At 43.5% G+C, this 23,444-nt stretch overlaps 1 protein-coding gene across 6 annotated transcripts in view; it reads left to right on the top strand.

The window, feature by feature from the left end:
- The window catches only part of Sgms1 (sphingomyelin synthase 1), a 261,385-nt gene that overhangs the window by 23,605 nt on the left and 214,336 nt on the right, over positions 1-23,444 (top strand). For all 6 annotated transcript variants that reach the window (XM_041661109.1, XM_041661108.1, XM_041661114.1 and 3 more), the window contains exon 2: positions 6,807-6,885. The gene's annotated coding sequence lies outside the window, so the exon portion shown is untranslated. The remainder of the gene's footprint in view (positions 1-6,806; positions 6,886-23,444) is intronic.

Here is a 23,444-nt window from a genome sequence, read left to right on the forward strand (position 1 = left end):
ATCAGTTACCATGGAGATGTTAGGCACTAACGTGGACACTCTGTTCCCAAGTTCACATGTCATACGTGAAATATCTCTTATGTGCAGCACAGGGGTGCTGTTGAGGAGGCCCAGCTTGGTGTAGGCAGAGGTCATTTGGCCATTTACTGTCTTTTCTTTTTTCTTTTCTCCTCCTCCTCCATTGGTTCTTCATTGGCCAGATAATTTGAGATGATTTTCAGGAAACTAGAAATATGTTGAAAAAAAAAACCTGCTATTTTTAAATGAGTGATTGCAATTTTTCTGATCTAGAAGACTTAAAATGAGCAATGTTTATATCAAAAGTGTAATGCCTACTAAGTTCTAAAAGGTCGATCTCATTGGCAACATTACTCTGTTTAGGGTAGTACAGGATGAAGAAGCCATTTTAAAAAGATACTTTACCTGTGTGTGTCTGTCTGTGTCTGTGTGTCTGTGCATGTGTGTGCAGGTGCCCATGAAGGCCAGCTGTGTGCGTCAGATCTGGACCTGGAGTGCCAGGCCGTTCCCTTGTAGGGCCTGGGAACCATCTCCTGTTCTTTGATAAATTAAGACCAGTAAATGCTCTTGATTGCCGAAGCATCTCCCACCCATCCCCTAGCCCCAGAACTAGGAAATCTTAATATTAGTAAAAACCCACTGGGATCCATGTGTGGCTATTAAAATTTTCTCAGGTCCTTAACTGTGAAGACCGAGGCTTTGTGGATAGAACAGTGTGTGTGCGCGCATTGGCTCATGGCTGTCTTCCCTGCCGAGCGGCTCTTCACTTTTCACTCCCAAGCGGCTGTGTACGATGCCTACTGTGTGCCAGGTGCATTTCCTGTGTATATCTCATTCATCCTCACTGTAATCCTTTGAAAGAAAATATTCCCATTTTGTGGACAGAAGCTTTATGTCCTAGAGGACATTTGCCTGTCCTGGGTAAACCCATAAGGAGGTGGTGTTGGGTTGGGCTCTTCAGTCTGCCAGGACACCAGGTTTCTTCACAGGAGTCTGTGCATTTTTCCTCTTTGGGAACTGGTCTCGGGGTCTAAGGTCAATACCTGCTTATGGAGCCCTGAGCTCAGGTGACATTCCATCACCTACAGCAGTGGCTGTCACCTTCCTAATGCTGCGACCCTTTACCACAGTTCAACCATAAAATTATTTTGTTGCTCCTTCCTAACTGTAATTTTGCTATTGTTATGAATCCTAATGTGTTTTCTGATGGTCTTAAGGCCCCTTGTGAAAGGGTCATTTGCCTTTTTTTTTTTAATAGCCTATGCTATTCTCCCCAACTTTCTCAGTATCTCAGAGCTTAAATATCTTCAAGAACAAAATGGCAGTATTCCTCCTAGCTGTGTGGGAAGACCACAGAGAATGGAGGCCAACATTGGAGACGCGCTTGGCATATATAGGAGCTTAGTGTTCAGCAGGTGTGCCTGTCGACACCTCTCAGGCTCTTCCATCTCAGGCTTGAGTGTCTGAGGAGAGGCCTAGGGAAATGGGTCGGAGTGCGGATTCTAGGCCAGGAGTAGAGGCATAACCAGCATTACTGGAGGCAGATGTGGAAGGATCCTGAGTTTGAGGCAAGCCTGGGATATGGTTTATGATTCTATCTTCACACAAGTAAACAAGCAAATTCAGACTGTTGAAATAAACTTCTTGGGTTCAAATCCTGGTCCCGCAGCTTATCAGTTGCATTGTGTATAACTTCATGGCTTTCTCTGCCTCAGTGATCTCCATCTATAAATGGGTACAGTGGCTCCCATCTCATACAGATGCATAATTAAACACTGCTATTTTGCAAATGTTTTGCCTTCATTTATGTTTGTGTACCACTTGTGTGTCTGGTGCCTGGGGAGTTCAGAGGAGGGCGTTCCAGCTCCTGGAAATGGAGTTACAGTTGTCAATCTCCATGTGGGTGCTGTGAATTGAACCTGGGTCATCGGGAAGAGCGGCCGGTGCTCCTAATTGTCAAGCTCTCTCTAGCACCAAGATAAATGATTTTAAAGAGACAAATACAAATTTCTGAGAGATTGACTTCAAATGATCTCATTTTTAAAAATTCTGACTTGTATAAAAATGCTTTCCTGGCCAAATCGAAATAATTTATTATTACTTGTGTTTAATGACAGAAGAGTTATTTGTGGTCTCATTTTTTACTAGACATGTAGATTATCATAAAGTTACCCCTTCCACCTCAGAAACTGGATTAGCTAACTCTGCAATTTTTGTTATAGAAAATACTTAATTTTTTAAATAGAAGTACTAAAAAGAGAAATTAGTGGCAGTATGTAGTAGTTTCATCTTTCAGGTGAAAATATAAAAAGCAAAGCCTGTCTTCCTCAAGGAGAGTCGTTTCATAATGGTGACTGACTCCTCCGGCTTAGTTTTGAATTTGGCTGTTGTGAGCAAGTTCTTTTTTTTTTTTGTTGTTCCCATTTTACTATGACGACAATAAAGTAGGACCACACTGTGAGTTCATCAAGAAGAAAACAACCTCTGTATTTACCTGCCCTGGGTCTAGATGCGGCCTCACTCCACAGGCAGTGTGTGGTTCTGGCTTGGTTTCCATCCTTATTCTGAAGTCCTGTGAACACTGTGCTCCGCCTGCCTGGGTCACCGCTTTGGAGTGGTGTTTATTTGCAGGAGTGACACTGAAAAGAGGAACAGCTTTTCCGTTTGTTGGTTGACCGCTTTCCCTATAATTAGTAAAACAAGCATGCCCCTCACAGAGAGACCGGAAAAGCGGCTAGAGGCTGCCAAACACACACACTTTGAGGAACAATTTGGCATTACTTAGAGGACTGAGCTTGCTCGGTCCCCAAGCCTCGCCATTTTTCCCTAGGTAGATCCTGCAAGAAACTTGCCTTGCATACCAGGGCACAAGTGCCAGGATATAATGGCATCATTATTCAGGACAGTTGAAAATTGAAAACTCCCAAGATTCTCAGCAGTAGACTAGAGCTAGGAATTGTGAGTCTGTTCACACAATGAAAAATGTGGAATGAGGAAAAAAGAAAAGGAATGGACCACAGCTGCATGAATCAACAAGGACAAATCTCAGAATCAAATCTTAGGGAAAGAGGAAGTCTCAGAAGAAGGTAGCACAGTATGGATTCCTTTACATTTGGCTTCAATTAGGCGCAACACAATGGCATATTGAGACTACATAGATGGTGAAGCCGTAAAGAGAAACAATGACTGATTAGCTCGGAACTCAGGCTAGGGGTGCATCTCCACGGCTGGGGAGGTGGTAAAGAGGAGCAGAGAAAGAGTCAGCAAGCGCATCCACAGCCTCCACAGCAAAACCCAAGCCAGGTGCTTTCTGTGACCGTAGTCATTGCCTGACAGCTATCTCAGAACCTTTACACTAGACCTCAGCATGAGCTCATATTTTCTGTGTGGGGGTCAGAAACCTGGGAGCAGGTTAGCTGGGTAGTTTTGACTTGGGGTTTCATGGAGTTGCAGTGAGGACCACCTAGTGCCGAGGATCTGTGTCTATGGCTCATAGTCATGGTTGTTGGAGGCCTTAGTTTCTCACTGGGTTTTGGGAATAGATTTTTACCGTGTTACTCCCTGAAGAACTTCTTTTTGTTGGTGTGTGTGTGTGTGTGTGTGTGTGTGTGTGTGTGTGTGTGTATGAAAGCATACAGATGCAGCAGGTATGTCTGTAGTCCCCTTGATCCTATGATAAGATGGTAATGCACAGGTTCTGGGGATTCGAACTCAGGTCTTCCTGCTTGCATGCCAAGTGCTCTACCTATGGAACTGTATCTCCAGCTCTAGTACAGCTTCTTGAGTGTCTTCATGGAATGGCAGCCAGCTTCCCTCCCTCCAAAGACAGAAAAAGACATGAGCTGCAGAGTCTTTGTGTACCCTTTGAAGCACCTGTTGGGCTTTCCCCTGTGGTGTAGTGTTCACCCACAGCATCCTGGTTCACTGTGGGCAGGATAGACTGCACCACTACAGGAATGCTGGGAGGTGGAGATGCAGGAATGCTGGGAGGTGGGGATGCAGGAATGCTGGGAGGTGGGGATGCAGGAATGCTGGGAGGTAGAGATGCAGGAATGCTGGGAGGTGGGGATGCAGGAATGCTGGGAAGTGGGGATGCAGGAATGCTGGGAAGTGGGGATATAGGAATGCTGGGAAGTGAAGATGCAGGAATGCTGGGAGGTGGAGATGCAGGAATGCTGGGAGGTGAGAATGCAGAAATGCTGGGAGATAGAGACCACCGACCTCCATTTTGGAGGCTGCCTTCCACACTCAACTCTTTTTCAAACTTATTTTGGAATAACAACTTTTTAGAGACAAACTAAATTGATGTTTATTTTTATATAGTAGCCATACAATTGTCACTTTAAATGAAAATTGCTGCAAATAATGTCTTACCAATAGGTACAGAAAAATGTCACCAATATAAAACCCAGTGCGTGCGTGATAGGAGCCCGCCAGATGAGCTTGTAACTGTAGGGGGTCAGTGGGTGGGAAGGATGATGAGGAAGGTTGGACTCCAGGGATACCTGTCTACATGTGATGGAGAGATGGGCTTATAGGTACCCAGAGTTCCTTCTGTCTGCCTCTATAGCTGGGACCCCTGATTTTGAAGAGATGTCTTCAGAACGAGGGCCATTGTGGAGTTATATTCCATGGCATACCTGTGCCCTCTCTGTGGCTATCTTTAATAAGAATGGAGCGTAAGTCCATGATTCTCTTCCCATCCCACACAAATGAGAGCAAAGCTGGAAATGGCCTAGGGAAGTCAAACAGGATTTTTTTTTTCTTAAGAATCCATGTACCTGTTGCATTCTACCTCTTGTTTTAATATGAGCAACTTGTAGATGATTAGTCTATTTGCTTAGCCTTCTCCCACCCACATCTTTGAGTTCATATCAGTGTTTCTGCAAAACACGCTATGCATTTCCCCTTAGTTCTGTGTGGCTGCAGCAATGACTGCTCGGTGAATATTCCTGGGGGTCCAAGTGCCCCAGTTTGTGGGGTGGGGCCACTAGTCTCCTTGTGAATCCAGCATCTCTGGAAGGCAATGTGAGCTCCAGGTGAGGCTGCAGCTGGGTGGGCATCTCTCACTTCTTAAGCTCGCCCGTGGAGTGGACAGGGCTTCACCATGTCTGTCCGTTAGCTCTCCTCAGGCCTCTGCTCCCCAGTTAACTATCGCACCCCCAAGCTCTGTGTGCACAGACGTGCTCAGTGGAGAGGCCCTTCCCGCCAGCACACGGAGAGTTTCCGTTCTCCCCTCTGCGTCTGGTCTTCATTTATGGGGCGGTGTCTGTGCCACAGTATTGCATCATAGCTTTTATTTTATGGAAAGGAGAGTCCTCACCAGCAAGGGTGTCCTTGGATTACCTCAAAGATAAAAATTACCAGCGTTCCAATGGGATTTTTGTTATTTACTTCAGTTAGTTGGCCAACTGCATCTTTCTAGAAAAGGGAAGAAAATGAATTATATGTATAAAATACCAGAAATACATGGAGGGTTATTGTGTCTGCAAGGGAAGTATAATTATTAGTAGTAATTATAGTAATTGTGCTGATTACAGGACTAATGGTACTATTAAGCATGACTGTGGATGTCTCCTCTTAGGAAACATGCATTAGCGCATACCCGCTCCCTCAGGTAGTGCTGTTTGCCCTTTGGCTTTGGATGCTTTTCAGAAGAGCATCATCTTCGCCTGGGGCAGAGTAAACCGCGTGTAGTGAGACAAACTCTGATTCTGGGGCCGGAAGGCTTGCATTGGAATTTCATTTCTGTTATTTTCTAGTCAAATATCTTTGTTAGACGTCATCTTTGACTCTTCGCTGCCTTCTCTAGCCAGCAATAAACCCACTGAGAGCTATGGGAAAACTGAGGTGGCTTAGGTACCTCCAGAGCAGAAGGTCTGTGGTAGCAATGTGAGTGTTGCCTTGCTGGGAAGCACGAAGTGGGGTGTTGGTTGGGTTTGGCTCTCTCCGCTTCAGATGAGTTGAGTAAGTCCTGCCGTCTTGTTGTGAGAGAAGACCTGATGCTCATGGTCTCAGAAGTTCCAGGTCAGAAGGAGGCACACAGGCCCTTGTACTTCCAGTCTTTTCTGAGTTGGGGCTGAGTTCAGGATGTTTGGACTGTGCAGCCATCTTGAAATGGTTTCAGATGAAGAGAAACTCCCTGTGGCACTGATATTTGGAAGACCGGAAGGCTGACATGACGGCTGTTATTAAGAAGAATGTATTCTGAGTTGGAAAGTTGCTGAGAGCAGAGAATTCTCTGGACTTCTCACCACAAATAATAAAGTAACTAATAGCTGAGAGCGGGTGGCCCGTACCTATAACCCCAGCACTCTGGATACAGGCTAGGAAGGTCCAGAGTTAAAGCCAGCCTGGGCTACATACCCAGACATGGGCCAAAACAATCAAAGAAGGTAATTAAGTACATGAAGTAACAGACATGTTAATTAGGTGATTGTAGTAATAATTTCTCAGTGTATACATATGGTAGAACATCACTTTGTCTATCCTAACTATAGGCAGTTTTTGTCAAGCGCACCTTAAGATGAAGCTAGAGAGAGTATGAAAAAGAAGTTCATTACGAGATTGCTTTGAGACAAGGATTCCTAGAGTGAGTGAGGCTGATGGAATATCCCACGGGCAATAGGGGATCATTGCTTTCTTTTCATATTTCTTCCTGTTTTTTCAAGTTATAGCAAAGTTTTAATCTCGAAGCTTGCTATATAAGTACATCTACTGATGGGAATAGCATTAACTTAATACTGTTCCTTCCTTGCTGCTAATACGTTGCTTCCTGTTGCTCGCAGGGTGAAGACAGCATGAGCGGCGCCCGTGGGCAGACTTAGCCATTTGATTTTACTTAGAAGATAGCCACCCACTTGGAAGGTGAGTAAAGACTCTGCAGTATTTTCCTATGAAAAATTCTCAAGGCTGCCGAAGAGTGGAGAGAACACACAGTGAACCCCTGTGTGCCGTAGTGGGATTGGAATGTCATTAGCGTTCTGCTAGAATGTTTTTCCTGTTTGGGTGGGTTTGTTCCTCTAAAAAATATTTCTGTTATTTTGTTTTTGTTTTGCGGAAGCACATGGAAATAAGTTGCAAGCATCATGGCATTTTCTCCTAAATTTTTAGGAGCTTCTAAAAATACTGACGTTCTCCCGTGAGTGGCATTTTAGAACACTCATACGTTATGCGACACCAGATCACTTAGGTGTATAACTGAGATTGTTTCCCTTCATAGTTTACAGAAATAAGAGACCTTTAACTGATATTGTTAGCATTTTGCTAACATTTTTATCTAATTAATTTAACACCAATTTTTATCTAATGAACGAGCAGCTAAGCAGTCTGAATTAGGTTGGTAAGAGCCATGTGAATAGAGAGGTGCGGTGTTGGCCCCACGTGGGAGAGATGTCTGTGCTTACTCCTCCTGTAAGCTGCTTGTCCACCGTGGCTGCCTCTGGTTGGCTGGGTGAGTGGACGAGATGTGACCACCCTCTTCCCCATGAACGTTTCATAAAGTAAGCCAACCTCTTTGATCTAATGTGATGGAAGATTGGTTAGTTTAAAAGAAAAAACCCAAAAACAAAACTGTAGGAAGCTGTGGAAAGATCATGAGTGTTGATGTGAAATTGGGGTTAATCTGTTGAAATCAACACTGGAGAGACTAAAAATGATCCTAAGCTCTGGGGTTTGACTGTCGGAGTAGAAATTGTACATAATATCTAAAAGACTTGCTGAACTTTATCATTTTTATATTGATTATGGTTACAAGTCATTAAAATCAGAGCTGATGACGTGAACCATTATTTCTTGCAGGGTAGCTCCTGGCTGCTCTGAATTCCAGGTTTCTTCTAATTACACACATTAGAAATATATAGCTTAAGATAATTTCACAAACTAAATATATTTGTGTGATTAGCACCTAGATTAAGGAACACCATCAATGCCATCTCATCACCTCTAGTAGACACTATGCTGCTCCCCTGACTTGTAGCAGCATAAATTGTGTGTGTGTATGTGTGTGTGCATGTGCGTGTGAAGTATAACCCAGATTATATTTTTGTGTGATTTTGTCAAACAAGCATCTACTACTGCTGTCATTGCGCACAGTTGTACAGTGTCCCTGTTCATCGCTATTGAGCATTCCACTGTGTGAAAGTGCCATAATTTATTTATTCTAGCCGATATGGTTCATTCTGAGGGGTTCACGTATCCAGGCCATTCTTCACCAAAATGGGGATCGAGTGAGGTTTATCTTTACCATGGCTACAGTGGAATAGCAATAGGATGGCCAGCCTTTGCCCAGCTCCTGCTGTTTGTGGAGGAGAAGTCCTGCCATGATGGGGGATGCAGGCACATGGGGCACACTGTGTGGTTTCTTCAGTCCTGCCGTGACACTGGCTGCTCTTGGGACTCTCTGCTCTGCTCTGCTGCCCCTGTTGTTTAGAGCCTCCTCTGCCTCCGTAACTCTGCAGTCCCCAGGAAGGGGAAGAGTTGTTTGCGTAGCCTTGCTCTTGAGGAGGCTGTTGTGGTTATGGAGCCACAGTGGTGGACATGGATTAGTTGTACTCAAGAAAGTCATTCACAAGCATCCAGAGACCAAGTTGGCAACAGGACTGCAGTTAACAGGCAATAACTGCAGAGATTTGAGTGTCTAGAACAACTGGCTTGGTTTAGCAAGCTGTTTAAGAGCTAGAAGAAAGTATTCTCCATGGCAAAATGAGTTTTTTTTTTATTGCCAAATTCTGTTTTTCTAAGTAAAGTTCTATTCAAATACAATCATGCTGATTTGCTCAAACATTGTGTTATATAACAATAGAGTTGAAAGTTGCATAAAAACCCAGGGGATGTAGTTGCAACAAATGATTTATATGGCTCACAAAAATGAAAATATTTATGATCTGCCCTTTTCAAAATGTTTGCCAGCTCCTGCTTTATGTCATTGAAGCAAAGACATAGTAAGATAATCTAGGTGGTTATATAAAAACCTGAGCTCGTCAAGTTTGTTCATTCATTCATTCATCCAACAGGATTTAAAGTGCCATTATATTTTATGTACAAATGATGGTAATCAGATAAAGTTTGTGTACTTAGAACATTTTTAATAGATGTGTGATTTCAAAATTTCATTCTTTGTTTGTGTTTAGTATGAGGTATACCAAAATACAGTATGAAAATGAAACTGTCAGTTCCTCAATTTAAAATTAATGTATCAGCCATCTCAATTAGTTTTATAAATTTGATATGTAGGTACTCTACACAGTTAAGAGAACTGTGTAAGAACTCCAGTTCTTAGAGCTCTAAGAGCCTAGCTGTTTATGGATGTGTAACTCCAGGCTGTGTGATGGCTGCTTGGTCTGGAGAGGGGGAGGGGAACTTTGGAATGTTTATCACAACAAGTCCTGCAAAGCTCTGTCTTATGCGGCTGTAATCATAACAAAGCTCAACAGAAAGAACAGCCAACCTAGATAATACAGTGTGGAATGTGGTGTGGCGAATCAGGCTATGATTGTGTGCTTATCTGTTCCCTCGCTCAGGGTCATTCATAAACGGTTATGTTTAATAGGAGTCTGGAGACAGCACTGCCAGGAACACAGAGTAATGCCTTTTCTATTTCTCTGAGAAATGTGTTTTAAATATCACTTTGATCTAGTGTTTATTTAGTTTTTCAAGACAGGGATTCTCTATGTAACAGTTCTGGCTGTCCTGGAACTCACTCTGTAGCCTTGAACTCATAAAGATTCACCTGCCTCTGCCTCCCAAGTGCTGGGATTAAAGACTTGTGCCACTTGGTTAGTTAGTGGTGTGTGTGTGTGTGTGTGTGTGTGTGCGCGCGCATCTTATGGGCGGACACTTGGGCATTAATTGCCCACTCACCACCCCATGGCTGTCCTCAGACCAGCTATGATCACGTGAGTTAGCCATCATAGGCTTCACGGGCTGCACCTCTGTCTTTTAGCCCAAGCGGTCTTTTAGGAAGTGAGACTGGGTGTTTCCTTGGATGTTGTAGCTGTAATTTTTTAGTGGCGTGCAATGATTCTCAAGTGCAGAAAAGCTTAAATCTCTCGGTGATGCTCTCCATCACCTTTGGAGCCCCCAGACCACAGGTGAAATGCTTTTTTTTACCCTACTTGGGGGCAGGGGCATAGACGGGCAACAATGCTTTTCTCTGAAGTCTCAGGATTTCTGAAGGAACCGCAGAGAGGGACTGTGAGCGAATACAGAGTGAGCGAGAGTGACCTCCATATTGATTTTTTCTGTTGCCAAGCTTGGGTGCAGCCGATTTGCTTTAAGAGCTATAGATTGTTTCCCAGAAGTTCACACGCTAGAGATGCGTGAAATGATGCTGCAGGTGAGTCACGACCCGTTGGGGTCAAATGACCCTTTCACAGGGGTCACATATCAAATGTCCTGCATATTCCATATTTTCATTATGATTCATAATAGTAAAAAATACAGTTAAGAAGTAGCAGTGAAATAATTTTATGGTTGGGGGTCATCGCAACATGATTTAATCCATCATGACTGTATTAAAGGTGGCAGCATTAGGAAGGTTGAGAACTGCCGTGCTGGAGAGGAGGCCAGCTGGGTGCTGCCCTCAGAGGGAATTAACGTGGTTCCTGAGATCCTGCTTAGCTTATTGAGACTGAGTGTCCCGTTCTCGCTCCGCTCCTGTATTTGGTGCTCGCCGCTCTGCATGTGTGCTCATCGGTGTTGTCATTGCTTTGCACAAGGACCTGCCATAGCTGAGCAGATGCTGGTGGCATGCTTCCGACCCTGCAGAATTGCGAACTGATAGCCCTGGAGCTAAAACACCCCCCTCTCAACTATTTCCTCAACTGGCTTTGAACTTTCAATCTTCTTGTCTCAATGTCCTAAGTAGCTCGGATTTATAGGCCTGCATCATTGGCACAACTTAGTATATTATTTCCTTAAAAAAAATTGGCAATAGGAAAATCGCTTGCTTTGTGGCACTAGGAAAATCAACTTGTTCTTCTATATTATATGGAGCTATCTTGCCAGGAATGCTACCCTTAGGGGGGTTGTCTTGTCAAGCCCATCTCGTTAAAATTTCCTTTGTCAGTCTCTCAAATTTTATTTTCAAAAAAGAGTGTTCTGAAGTCCACGTCAGCGTGGCACAATAGAATAAAGTGTGCTGTAGAAAGTACCAAGATGATTCTCTTGGTTGAAAGTGATGGAGAACCCGTTCAAACTACCAACTTAGTGTGAATGTTATTGAGGTCAGGGATGGGTCTCCCTAAAGGAGGAGCCTGGCTGGGAATCTAAGGGATGCTCTCAGCATCTGCATAGACTGTGTGTTTGAGTGCAGACCTGTAGCAACTTCAAGTTCAGGTCATGAAATGATTGTCCCGGCTGTGATTCGATGTGTGCCAAGCGCGAGGAGATCCCTGTGGTTGGGGTCACTGGTCTACTTTGATTGGATTGTCATAGTATGTGCTTCAGTTCTGGATCCTGAGGTTGGCATTCCTTTAACTGAAGTGGAAATGCAGTGGATGAGCAGTAGGTAGCGGTTGTCTTTAGTGGTACTTGAAGGTAGTTACCAGGAAGGTCATTTGGTATTGGAAGGCTCACTAATTGTGGTAGTTGTAATCAGCATGTCTCTATATGGTTTGCAAAGCATTTTGAAATTTGTTCTCTTGTTTGAACTGAGAGATACAGTAGGGTGGCAGAATGAACAGGTGATGAGGAGCATAGATGTGTAGGTCTGGATGCATAAACTTGACATAGTACTCAACCTCCTTCCGCCCCTGTTCAATGGAGATAAAGGTTTTTACCCCTCAAGGTCCTAGAAAAGTTCAACTGAATGGGTATTTATGTGGTATTTCTAATAGTATCTTGTGATTGCCAGGTTTATTACCCCTTGTTATTGGGCTGAGGTCCTGGCAGGTGGCATATTGACTGTTAAGGGTCAGTATTGTCAAGTCCTGACCTTTTCTATGGCACTCTTGCCTTTGTGTTGGCTGTGGGGCATTTGAGTTAATAACCGAGGCAGCAGGGACGAAGAATCCATACAAAGTAGACCGCTCTGTAGAAGTACCTCCGTGTCCAAAGGCCGGTGCTGCTCCTGACTGTACGGAGTTGATCTTTCTGCCATGTTCTGCTGTTGTTCCTCCCTGGTAGGAACATACTTGAGTGGGGATGTTCGGGCACATCCAGAGGTAGCATGCACTCAAGAATGTCTTCTGGTTGTTTAATCAATCAAACCCTGTAGTCAGAGTAGTAGATGACAAACACATTTTTGGGGTGGGAGGTGACTTGATTGTGTCAGCAGAGTGTGAGATGTGGTCCCTGACTGTGACCATCTTTTTGTTTCTGAGACTTTTGACCAGTTCTGTCTAGAAGGAGTCAGTATTTCCCTATTAAAATGTTTTTCCACAATTGCTGAGAATGCTTTTTCCTTTGTAATGTAGGAGGATTGCTCTTGGGTCTCAGATATTGGTTTGACCAATTTAGGGAGGGTCATGTGGTGTTGTGGGGAGAACTACTATGGTCTCTTTATATTTACTGTAGACTGGAGACTGGAAATTGAAGGATGTAGTTCTCACATGTGCAGCTATCAAAGCAAGGGAAAACTTAGTAGAAAACACAGTTTTGGCTCTCCATGCCGTGCTTTTAAGGGAAAAATGGTGTTAATCAATATTTACAAAGCTTATTTCCTGGCCAGACCCATCGCTTCCCTGCATGACAACCGCCCTCCAGTACATTTTCTGCTGAGTGCAGCTGCCTGGCGTGTGGGAGGAGCTCAGATAGGCCTTGAATGAACAAACCCCTCTGAGCTGTGCTGTTGCCTTTGTGTTTTATTTATTTATTTTGAACCTTTCTTTTGATAAGAGCGTGACAATGAGACACTGTTAGGAATTTCAGACAACTCTTACACTAACACCTAGTGTTCAAACACTCTTTGTTATTGTCGTCTCTTTAACAGGAGGATGTGGTGGTGTTTGAGTATTGATTCCAACACCTTGTTTTATGATGATAATTACATTCCAAATCTCACACACTCAGAAAGTCAGTGGATTAACTTCTGATTGTGTAGAGTGAGCCCGAGTTTACCAGTGCCTGTGGGAACATAATAAATAGTTTCTTAGATTTAACTCCACCTGACTGTTCTCTACTCCTCCCAATCTTCCTGCTAAGTAGTCTAGGACTGAATATTAATAATTCCTTCATTGCCTTTGACCTGGGCCCATCTCATAGCCAAAAAAAAAAAAAACGGCTCACCTTCATTATTATGTGACAACATTATTATTCACTATGGGATGCATACCACTGTGAGTTCTTTTGCTGACTACCTGTTTAGTGTTTTCTCTTTTAAAACCTTTAGAAATTTTTAAAAAGTTTACTTTTATTTTAATTTTATTGGTGTTCTGCCTACATATGTGTCTGTATACCATGTGTCTTGAACATCTTGGGACTGGAGTTACAGATGGTTGTGAGCTGCCATGGGGTTGCTGGGAATTGAACCCATGTCCTCTGGAAGAGCAACTAGTGCTCTTAACCCCCGAGCCATCTCTCCAGCCTCTAAAAAATGTTTTAAATTGAAACAGAATTACATCGTTTCCTTTCTCTCCTTCCCTCCAATCTACTCTCCCAAGAGCCCCTCCCTGGTTCCTGCTTCTCACCCTCACACTGATACCCTTTTTCTTTGATTATGTGAAACACTAAATCCCATCACACACTCTTGGTTTTTTCCTGCTCTCTAAACTCTGGTGTTGTTTTTCTTTTTTCATGGATTTCACTATTTCAGATATTGTTGCAAGGAGAGGGTCCGCTTGTTCATCCCAGCTGCCTTGCTAGCTTACATCTGGAATAACCACACAGAAACTGTATTAATTAAACCACTGCTTGGCCCATTAGCTCTAACTTCTTATTGGCTCTTACATATTAGTTTAACCCATTTTTATTAATCTGTATATCACCACCAGGTTGTGGCCTACCAGCAAAGTCTCAGCACGTTTATCTCCGGCAATGGGTCCATGGCGATTCTCTCCTCACTTCGCCTTTCTTCCTCCCAGCATTCAGTTCTGTCTTCCCCGCCTACCTAAGTTCTGCCCTACCAACTAGGCCAACACAGTTTCTTTATTAACCAAGGAAAGCAACACAAAGACAAAAGGACCTCCTACACCAAGATATATCATGGACCGAGCACAGAGTGACCTGGTGAGCGTGAGTGAGAAGACCCGAGGTGCAGTCCTGTCAGGCTCACGTCCTTGTGTTCCCCAGGGCCTGTCTGGAGCAGTTTGTGAGTCTGGAATCCACTCTGAGCATGCCATGTTCTTTGTAGTCCAGCATCTGCAAACTTGTTGATGGAAGGTGTTTCAATTTGCTTGTTTTCTCAGAGGCCATGTCCTTCCCAGAAAGGGCTTAGGTTACTGCCTCTGGCACAGCTGTGCTAAGTTTAAATGACGCGACACACTGAAACTATTTTGTAAGTCGTTAAGACTGATATAGGTATAACACTGACTTAGCAGTTTAGGCTTTATAATTTTTTCGTTTTTTTTTTTTTTTTTTTTTTTTTTTTTTTTTTTTTTTTTTTTTTTGTGCAGCTCTGGCTGTACTGGAACTTGCTCTGTAGACCAGGCTGGCCTTGAACTCACAAACTTACAGAGATCCACCTGTCTCTTCCCCACCTCCCCCAGCATGTGCCACCACTGCCTGGCTTCTTTATACTTTTTGAAAGGTCCAGTTCCTTTATGCTGTTCTCTTCCTGGTATTTACCTTATACTATGTAAGTAGGATTCAGATTTGTGGATGCCTTGTTTAGTAGCTCAGCTACATTTATCTTAATTTTTTTTTAAAAAAATTATGTCACCTTTTCTTTTTAAAGGTGTGTATCAGTAACTGCAGCATTCCACACGAGGCTTCTGGCAATATTTTAATACATTTCAGTTTCATCTTGAAGGACTCACCCCTGAACCATATCCTGGGCATGCATCCTTGTGCTATGGGCTTGCTGTGTTGTGCTTTGCCCCCCGTTTCTGAGGAGTGCTTCTATCCTCCCTCTGCATTCATTAGCTTTCCTCTTTCCTCCATTCTATATTCTGGTTTTTCTTCTTTTACTATCTAATTTTGCAGGCTTTCTAATAATTTGCAAATGAAAGGTAAGACTTCCGAGCTGCTACCTGAGAATGTGGCGCTCGTGTATAATTTATTGCCCGGCTTGGTGTAGAATTCCGGGCTGGAAATCACCGAGTTGTGGATGGGGAAGCACCGTTCATCATCTCCTGGCATCCATGCTCAATGTAAGAACCGGTACCTGCTGATTCTGCATTCTTTCTAGAACCTTTTATTCTGTGTCTTGACTTTATTCTTTATCATGTCAGACAGTTTACTGATACTACACCATGGTCGGATGTACTTTTCTGGTTTTTTGTTTGTTTGTTTGTTTTTATTATCTATCTATCTATCTATCTATCTATCTATCTATCTATCTATCTATGCTGAGATCCAAACGGACACTGCCATGAATAGCTTTACCATGTAATAACACCTAGAAGGATTTGGGAAGAGTCTCAGGGAGGAATTAAGTAGATCAGGTTGGCCCATGAGCATCTTCTTAATTGAGGCGAGAAAACTCACCCTGAATGTGGGCAGCACCATTTCCTGGTTTGGGGTCCTGTTTAGGGAGACAGTTAGCCCAGTACAGTAGGGCACTGCAGCAAGGAACCCTAAGCCAAATAAGCCCCTCCTCCTCTAAGCTGCTTTCCCTGGGTGTTTACCACAGGACCCTGCAGGAGATGCTCATTCCTTGTTCTGTTTTCTATGCTAGGATTGGCTTTCCCCACTGTTTGCTCAGCTTTCTTCCAAGATGTTGACTTGTCTGTGAGAGCCTCTTTTATGTTTGTGGTCATGCTTATTTTCTGCTATTGATATTTCCTTAATGTTTTCATAAACAGTGAGTTTTCTGAGATTAATTTTTTTAACCTTTTGAAACTTTATTTTTTGCACTATCTTTGCTTCTAGTTGCATTTTTTTTCTCTTTTCTCGTCATTCGTGTTATATATCTCATGTGCCGGAAGGTTCTGGAAGGTCTGTTTCTGAGGCTGAATGGTGCTTCACAAACTGGAAGACTTGTCTTCTTTTGCTTTGTGAGTCTGTTGCCTTCATTTTCCAACTTTAAACCAATGTGAAGATTTTACTCTCTGCTTTTGCTATCTTTCTCCTAGGAGATTTACAGCTTTTTCAGTGAAATAAGTATTTCTGCGTTGAGAATTTTGAAAAGAGGCACTAAAAGTATTTGCTAACTTAACTTGAAATCCATGTGGAAGTCTTAAAAACAAAAACCCAAACCAAACAAGCCAGCACCCTTGGAGGACAGACTTTGCAGGATTCACAGGTCACTGCCTGCTTGGTCAGACACACCTTCACTGGGAGTGCTCTATTTTTAAGGTGTGGTATATATTTAGATGGTCTCAGGGGAGATCTTGGCTTTCTTGTTAACTATGCAGAGGCTGTCTTTCCTTTTTGGGTTAAAGGCCTTTGTTTCAGGTGCTTGAGTACCAATAAATGTGTAAATGATAATTGGGACGTCTGATAAAAAAAAATACTTAAAAAGCTCCTCACTGATGTTTCTAAAAGGAATTTTCCAGGAACTAAGCATATAATCCTGAGATTAAAATGCAATGGGCTCATTAAGTTGTTTCCCATAAAAAGCAGAATAATAGACTTTAAATCTATTTGCCGCTGGCCACCCACAAAGGACATTCCTGGGCCAAAGAGATTAGATATAAATACAGCATAGGGAGCTGGGTTAAATTTGTGAGTTTTATTCTTAGTAAATGTTTCCACGAAGCACTCCTGCTCGGGCTGGCAATGGGAAGATAAAGAAGTTTTGACTTTCATTCCAAGAGCAGGTCAGGCAGTTTGAGGAGGGCAGAGCGGCTCTTTTAGGACAGGCTAACTGTGTGGATTCTTTCACAATTCGCCTCTGCTGGTGGTCAGTTCAGTTGCTTCCTGTCTCTCTGGATATGGGATGAGCCCGCCGCCATCCACGTCCATACACAGCTGCTTGGAGGAATGCTTTGGTCATTGTGCAGTAAGCAAAATATGTTCCTGGCCTTGGTGTTCACCAGATAACAGACCTCTTTTCAGTGGTCACACAAGGGCCACTCCTCAGTGGCTGTCACTTCCCACCAGAGACACAAAGGAAACCCGTTTCCATGCTGATTGCTGGGAAAGCTTGCCTGGGCCTTTCTTGTGGACGCGCAGGGTAGAGGGCGAAGCAGACAGCACTGTCCGTCTGGCTGGTCTGGGCCCTCTAGCCACCTCTGTAGAAACCAGACTCACAGCTTTCCTGTGTCTAGAACGTCACTCTTCTCTCTTGAAACTCCTACAGTCTTGTACTATTTTTAGTTAAATTAAATATAAATAAAGTATAAATTCTTGCTGATCAGGACAGGGACCTTCCTTGTTTAATTGGCTTGCTTGAAACTTCTGTCTTGGTCACGTCATGTCCTTCAGGCCTGCCTCCCCGGTTCTCTCTTTATATGGTAGTGAAATGAGCGGTGTGAGCTGTGCCCACCAGGACCTTCCGTGCTAAGAGGGGGGCGTGTGGATGATGACACACTAGCCGAGACATGCCAACCCCGGGTTTCCTGCAAGTTTTCATCCCCACTGATTATCGCAGTTGCTGCTTCTGCCATGTACCCGCTTTCAAAGCTCCCTGGCCCTCGAATTGCTCCAGTATCTCCTTGGCTCTCCTCCCTTTAGCTGAAGCAGCTTGAATCATTCAGAAAGACTTCTGAATTCTGAGAGCACACAAAGGGAAATGAAGGCCCACCCCCTTCTCTCTTCCCCTTGGTCTCGATGAAAAGGAGAACTCTAACTGCTGTGTACAGAAACCCTCACTTTCTGAACTTGCTAGAATTAGTTCATGCTCAGCGCTTAGAGCCTAGCTCTGCACTATTTATAGGTTCCTGGATGAAAGAGCCAGAGAGCCTCCAAAGACAGTTTCCAAGAACATTGAGAGTCTATGCTTGAGGGACAACAGTTATTAAAATTTCATCCTGTTGCCAACATGATGTAAGTACTCAGTGTTTGGTAACTGTTTTTTGTCTCTCATCCAAGTACTAACCAAGCCCAACCCTGCTTAGCTTCAGAGATCAGAGAGGATCAGGCATATTCTGGGTGGTATGGCCATAGACAGTAACTGTTATTTGTATTCCTTAACAAATTTCTGTTAGCTGAAGGTGTGTGTGTGTGTGTGCGCGCACGCATGCATGCGCATGCATGCGTGTGAGTGAGCAAGTGAGTGAGTGAGCGAGCGAGAAATTATTGCATAATGGGCGACCTCAAAAGTGCCATAGGAAACAAAAGGGTTAAATTTGCGACACAGATTTGATGATTCAAAAAAATATGTGCAGTATTATGAGACAGAGAACAGCTTTGTCATTTGTCACTTTAGGTAGTCATGAATAGGTCCCTCATCTGGTTGAGAATTTAACTACCCAGTTTCCCTATGAGAAAAATTGTTCTCCAGCAGAGTGTGAATGAAATATTCTGTCCATTGTGGGACTCCTCCAGCTTGTGGAGGGGTTGAGAAGAAAGGGTGGCATTTATGGAATTCGACTGTTCTGCCAAAAAGGGTGTGCTCCCCAGCTACAGCTGTGGTGGCTGCTGGGGAAGAGCTGGGACAAGGCTTTGAGATCAGTGCCTTTGGTAGGGTGTCCTAGAAACTGTTGGCATTCCGTGAGAACCCTGTGTGGAGGTCCCAGTTAGAACATGATTTGGGAGATGCCTGCTCTGTCCAGAATAAGATGAATAAGAGTTGGGGCAGGGGGAAGAAGGTCTGTGTTTTTGAGTGGTCAGGGTGTGTCTGCCCATCCCTGTCTGAGCTCAGGTTCTGTAAGAAGTCAGAGAAATCATTAGTCTGTTAATCACTCTGGAGCCCAAGGCCACCAATGTGGTTCCTATAAGATGGTCTGCTCCCGTGCACAGGCTCTCCAGCACAGATAACCGTTCTCATTTAGGTGGTCTGCCCTGCAGCATTCTCAGTTCTTGAAATCCGAGGTGAGGATGACCTTTTAGGAGGCAGTTCTTTTCTTCCACGGCTGGTGCTGAGACTGTCTCAGGTCTTCAGGTGTGCCCAGCAAGTGCTTTGAGTCAGTGAGCTGAGCCATCTACTGACCCTTCTTTGGGGCATGCCCAGAGGCTAAGCTAAATAACCCCTCACAGGTGTGCTCCAAGGTGTGCCTCCTGTGTGAGTAGACCCTGTCAAGTTGACAGTGCCCCCAACCATCCCAGAGGGGACACGATATAATTAGAAGTAGACAAGTGAAAAGAGCCTGCTGTTTGAAACTAAAGGTAGAAACACCATTGTAAGCAGAATTCAGAGAGACAAAGACAGAAGACATGTACCTGCATATGTTCTTTGGGAACCATCTTTCCTGTGAATAGCTCTGTGACTAGGAGATACAGAGAATGAGTTCTAGCGGGAGGGCTTAGATGTTGGGTTACCCTGCGTTAGAACCATCTTCTATACTGTCATGGCTTTGTTGCTGTTGGAAGGACTGACACAAATGACTCCATTTTTACTGTTGACATTGAGACAAGGTCTGCTGAGGTAGTGCAGGCTGTCCTTGAGCTTGAGATAGGTGCAAGGTGCTGGTGTGTCAGCGTGCCCAGTGAGTTCATTTCAGTCCTGGCAAACTGCCCTCACTACCTCTGTGCAGTTCCCTCTGATGACATGACTGATAACCCACCCTGTTTGGTCTTGACAGATGAGATCTGTCCCCTTTGGTCTGATCAGATCCTGTGTGCATGTGTGTGTATGTGCATGCATGTGCGTGTGTGTGCGTGCATGCGTGTGTGTAGTCTCTCTGTGTGTGTGAATGCATGCGTGTGTGAGCAGCAGTCACAAATGATAAGGAGTCAATGCCAGAAACTTCTGGCCAAATTCAAGCAATTAGAAACATCCCTGAAGTCCTCTGATGCTCGGTTCTGTCTGTTCTGTGGTAATTCATAGTATCTCAGAAATGCCATTCAGGATTTTGTTAGAAGTTGCCCTTCTGCGGAATGTCAGCATACAGCACATTCAGAGCTCTACAGGAGGATAGAAAACTTAAGAACAAGTCTCTAAAGAATAAATAGTTTGAACAAGAAATGCCTGCTAGAGCAATTTTCGGTGCCCTTGACAGTAAATGCTTTTGAAAAGGATAGATACTCTAGACGATAAAATTAGACCAGACCTGGAGAGAATATGGAAGGACGTTTTCTAAACTGTTCGCTTTCGTTTCATATAGCATTTTAGAGCAAATGTTTTGATTTGTATGTTATACGTTAGGACTGTAGGAGTTGCCTTAATTTTATTTTTTGAATAAGCTTAAATTTATTTTCCACTTAAGTAATGATATAATTTGTCAATGGTAGGTTGCCTTTATATATAAAACTTCTCATTTCATTTTGCCTGTTTTCTTGAAGGGATGTTGAAGTTTTTTTGCCAAAGGGAATTTCTGTATCTGTTGAAATGATCATATGCTTTCTGACTAAAAGTGTGTTTACATACATCTTATACATACCGAATTCTGTATGTTGAGCCAAACTTGTATCTTGAATGAAACCAATTAGGTGATGTTTAGTTTGCAAAAATTTTGTTAAGAATTTTTGCTTCCATATTGTTCATTGTGGTGTGGATCTATTTAAATTGTGTATATCCTCATGACCTAAATTTGGTAGCTTATGTGTGTCTAGGACTTGATTCATTTCTTTTGGACTTTCATGGTTTTTGGAATGAACTTTTTAAAATACTATCCAATGAGTCTTTGGATTTCACCGTACTCTGTAGAAACTGCTTCTCTTTGTTTTTTTATTTTTTATTAATTTGGTTCCTCTCTCTTTGTCTCTCTGTCTCACTCAATCTTGGCAGTCTTGGGTCCAGGTTTGTGAGTGTTTTAGTTTTACAAAGAACCAAGCCTTTGAGTCTATGCATTATTGTTTTTGTCTGTATTTCCTTAATCTCTTCTTTCATCGTTATTATTTCTTGCTGTCTTCTGCTCTGGGATCTATATTAGTCTTGTGTTTATGAGACTTTAGGTTGCAGCCTTGGCTTATTTATTTGAGATCGTCCTCATTTTTTTAGTCTAAACGCTTTAGGCGTAAACTTTCCTTTGTCTTGGCCATCTCTCCAAGTGCCTGGTAAACTGTGTTTTCCTTTTCTTATACTCTAGGGATTTTTTAAGTGTCCCCCTTGTTTCCTTTGGCCATTTGCTGGCCTTTCACGAGCACTTTGTATAGTCTCCATGCGTTTGTGTAGTTTCTGTCATTTTGCTTGTTGATTTCTGGATTTCTTGCATTGTAATCTGATACAGTGGAAGGAATGACTTCATTTCTTTTATGTTTTGTAAGACTTGGTTTGTGGCCAAGAATGTGGTCTGTGCTAGACTGAGTTCCATGGGCTGCAGAGAAGACTGTGCCTTCTGACTTTGCTGGATGCAGTATTTTGTGTGGATCTAACGAGACTCTTGCTGTATCCATCAAATTACCCATCTTTCGTCAGGACAATCGTTCTAGACACAGACTAACAGGAAAAAAATACCCCGAGGCAGTTACATTAATTGCTCTGAATTTTGTGGTTTACAGAAGACTAGGCAGCTCGAATTCTCCCAAAGGGACCAAAAGATCATGTAGACTTAGTGTTTCTATGGTTACACAAGTTACAATAGAGATTTCCTAGTGGGATTTCTGTTGGGTCACTGTACCTCGTATCTCTTTCCACGCCAGTAAATGTCCAAATACTTCAAGTCAGCTCTGATTTGCTCAAAAGAATCCCCGGAAGAAGGCCTATCAGATAAATGACAGATGCTCGCAGTGACAAGGAAAAGGAAAGTCAAGGAACACTGATTTAGGAACCCTTAAGGGCCAGCATTTTGATCCTGTGACATTCAAACACTAATTTCTCTGAATAGGGGTAGAGAGTGGCTGATGCTGGCAGGAGTTGGGAAACAAGAAAACGTTTTGTGGGACATTTCATTGTTTTGCCTGGGTCCAGGTTTGGCTTGCTAAGAGTGCTGATGCTGAAAAAGCTTTCTGGGCTCAGTTAGTCCAAGTTGTTGCTAGAGTTTCAGGAAATGTCAAAAACTTCTCTGGTGGTTTGAATGAAAATGCCCCCCTTAGACTCATAAAGAGTAGCATTATTTGAAAGGATGAGGACATGTGATCTTGTAGGAGGAAGTATGTTACTGGGGGCGGGCTTTGAGGTTTCAGAAGCTGAAGCTAAGCCCAATGTCCCACTCTTCTTTCTGCTGCCTGCTGATCCAGATGTAGAACTCTTGGTTACTTCTCCAGCACCACGTCTGCCTGCCACTGCTGTGCCTCTTATCATGATGATAATGGACTAAACCTCTGAACCTGTAAGCCAGCTCCAATGAAATACTTTCCGTTGTAAGAGTTTTCATGGTCATGGTGCCTTGTCATAGCAATAGAGACCCCAGCTAAGACAACTGCTCCTGGAAGCCTTGATAATTCATCCCCAAAATGCCAGTTAAAGAGAAGAAGAGCATGTGGGACAAGAGAAGAGAATACAGAGAAAGCAGAGGCCATTGGGAGGCATCTTTCTGGTTAGCTATGATATCATCTCAGTTGTCAATTTGATGCTATCTAGAATCACTTGGGGATGGGTGCTCTGGTTTGCCTGAGGAGGATTGCTTGGCTAAGTTAATTAAGGGAGAAGACCCGTCCACCTTCAGTGGCAAACTCTAGAGTTGGATTCGGACCATATTAAAAGGAGAAGTGAGCCGAGCTTAGGCACTGAACTGCCTCTGCTTCCTGGCTGTGGATGGACACAAGTGACTAGCTGCTCAGTCAAGCTCCTCTTCGGAGGCTTCCTCACCTGGATGGCTTATTCCCTTGAACTGTGAGCCAAAATAAGACCTCTCTGCTTAAAGCCATGTCTGCCAGAGTAGTTTATCATAGCAACAGGGAAAGAAAGTCATAGATGTTTACATTTGGTTTCAGAATCAACAAGTTGCTCCCCAGCCTTTTGTCTAAGAGCAAGTGCAGAAAACCCAACAAGTAACTGCCCAGTATTGTTTGCTACTAACTTCACCAGGGTCATGGAGTTAGAGTCTCAGCAATGGAAACTTCCTCTGATACACCCTCGAACACAAACCTTAGCTTCTCACACTGTGGAGCTGATGTGGTGGAGGTCACTGTCTCTCTGGCTCGGAGCCTGCATAAACTTACAAACTGCGGAGAACGCTCGACACCGCACACACTGACTCTTCAGTTTGGTGGGAGAGACCTCCGGTGGGTGTCTTATCTTTTGCCGTAGTCTATAATCCTTGATCACACATCAAATTTATAGGGATATCCTCAGGAGTTGTTTTAGTTTTCATAGAAGAAGGGCTGTGAGCCTTACAGGGGGAGGTCTTTGTCCTGACAGCTGCACTGAATTCCATATGGTGTCATCAGCTCTGAGGAGAATT

This window comes from Microtus oregoni, unplaced genomic scaffold, assembly GCF_018167655.1.
Source record: "Microtus oregoni isolate MIOR12 unplaced genomic scaffold, Mior012 000012F_ref0000307, whole genome shotgun sequence".
Taxonomy (NCBI): Eukaryota; Metazoa; Chordata; class Mammalia; order Rodentia; family Cricetidae; genus Microtus; species Microtus oregoni.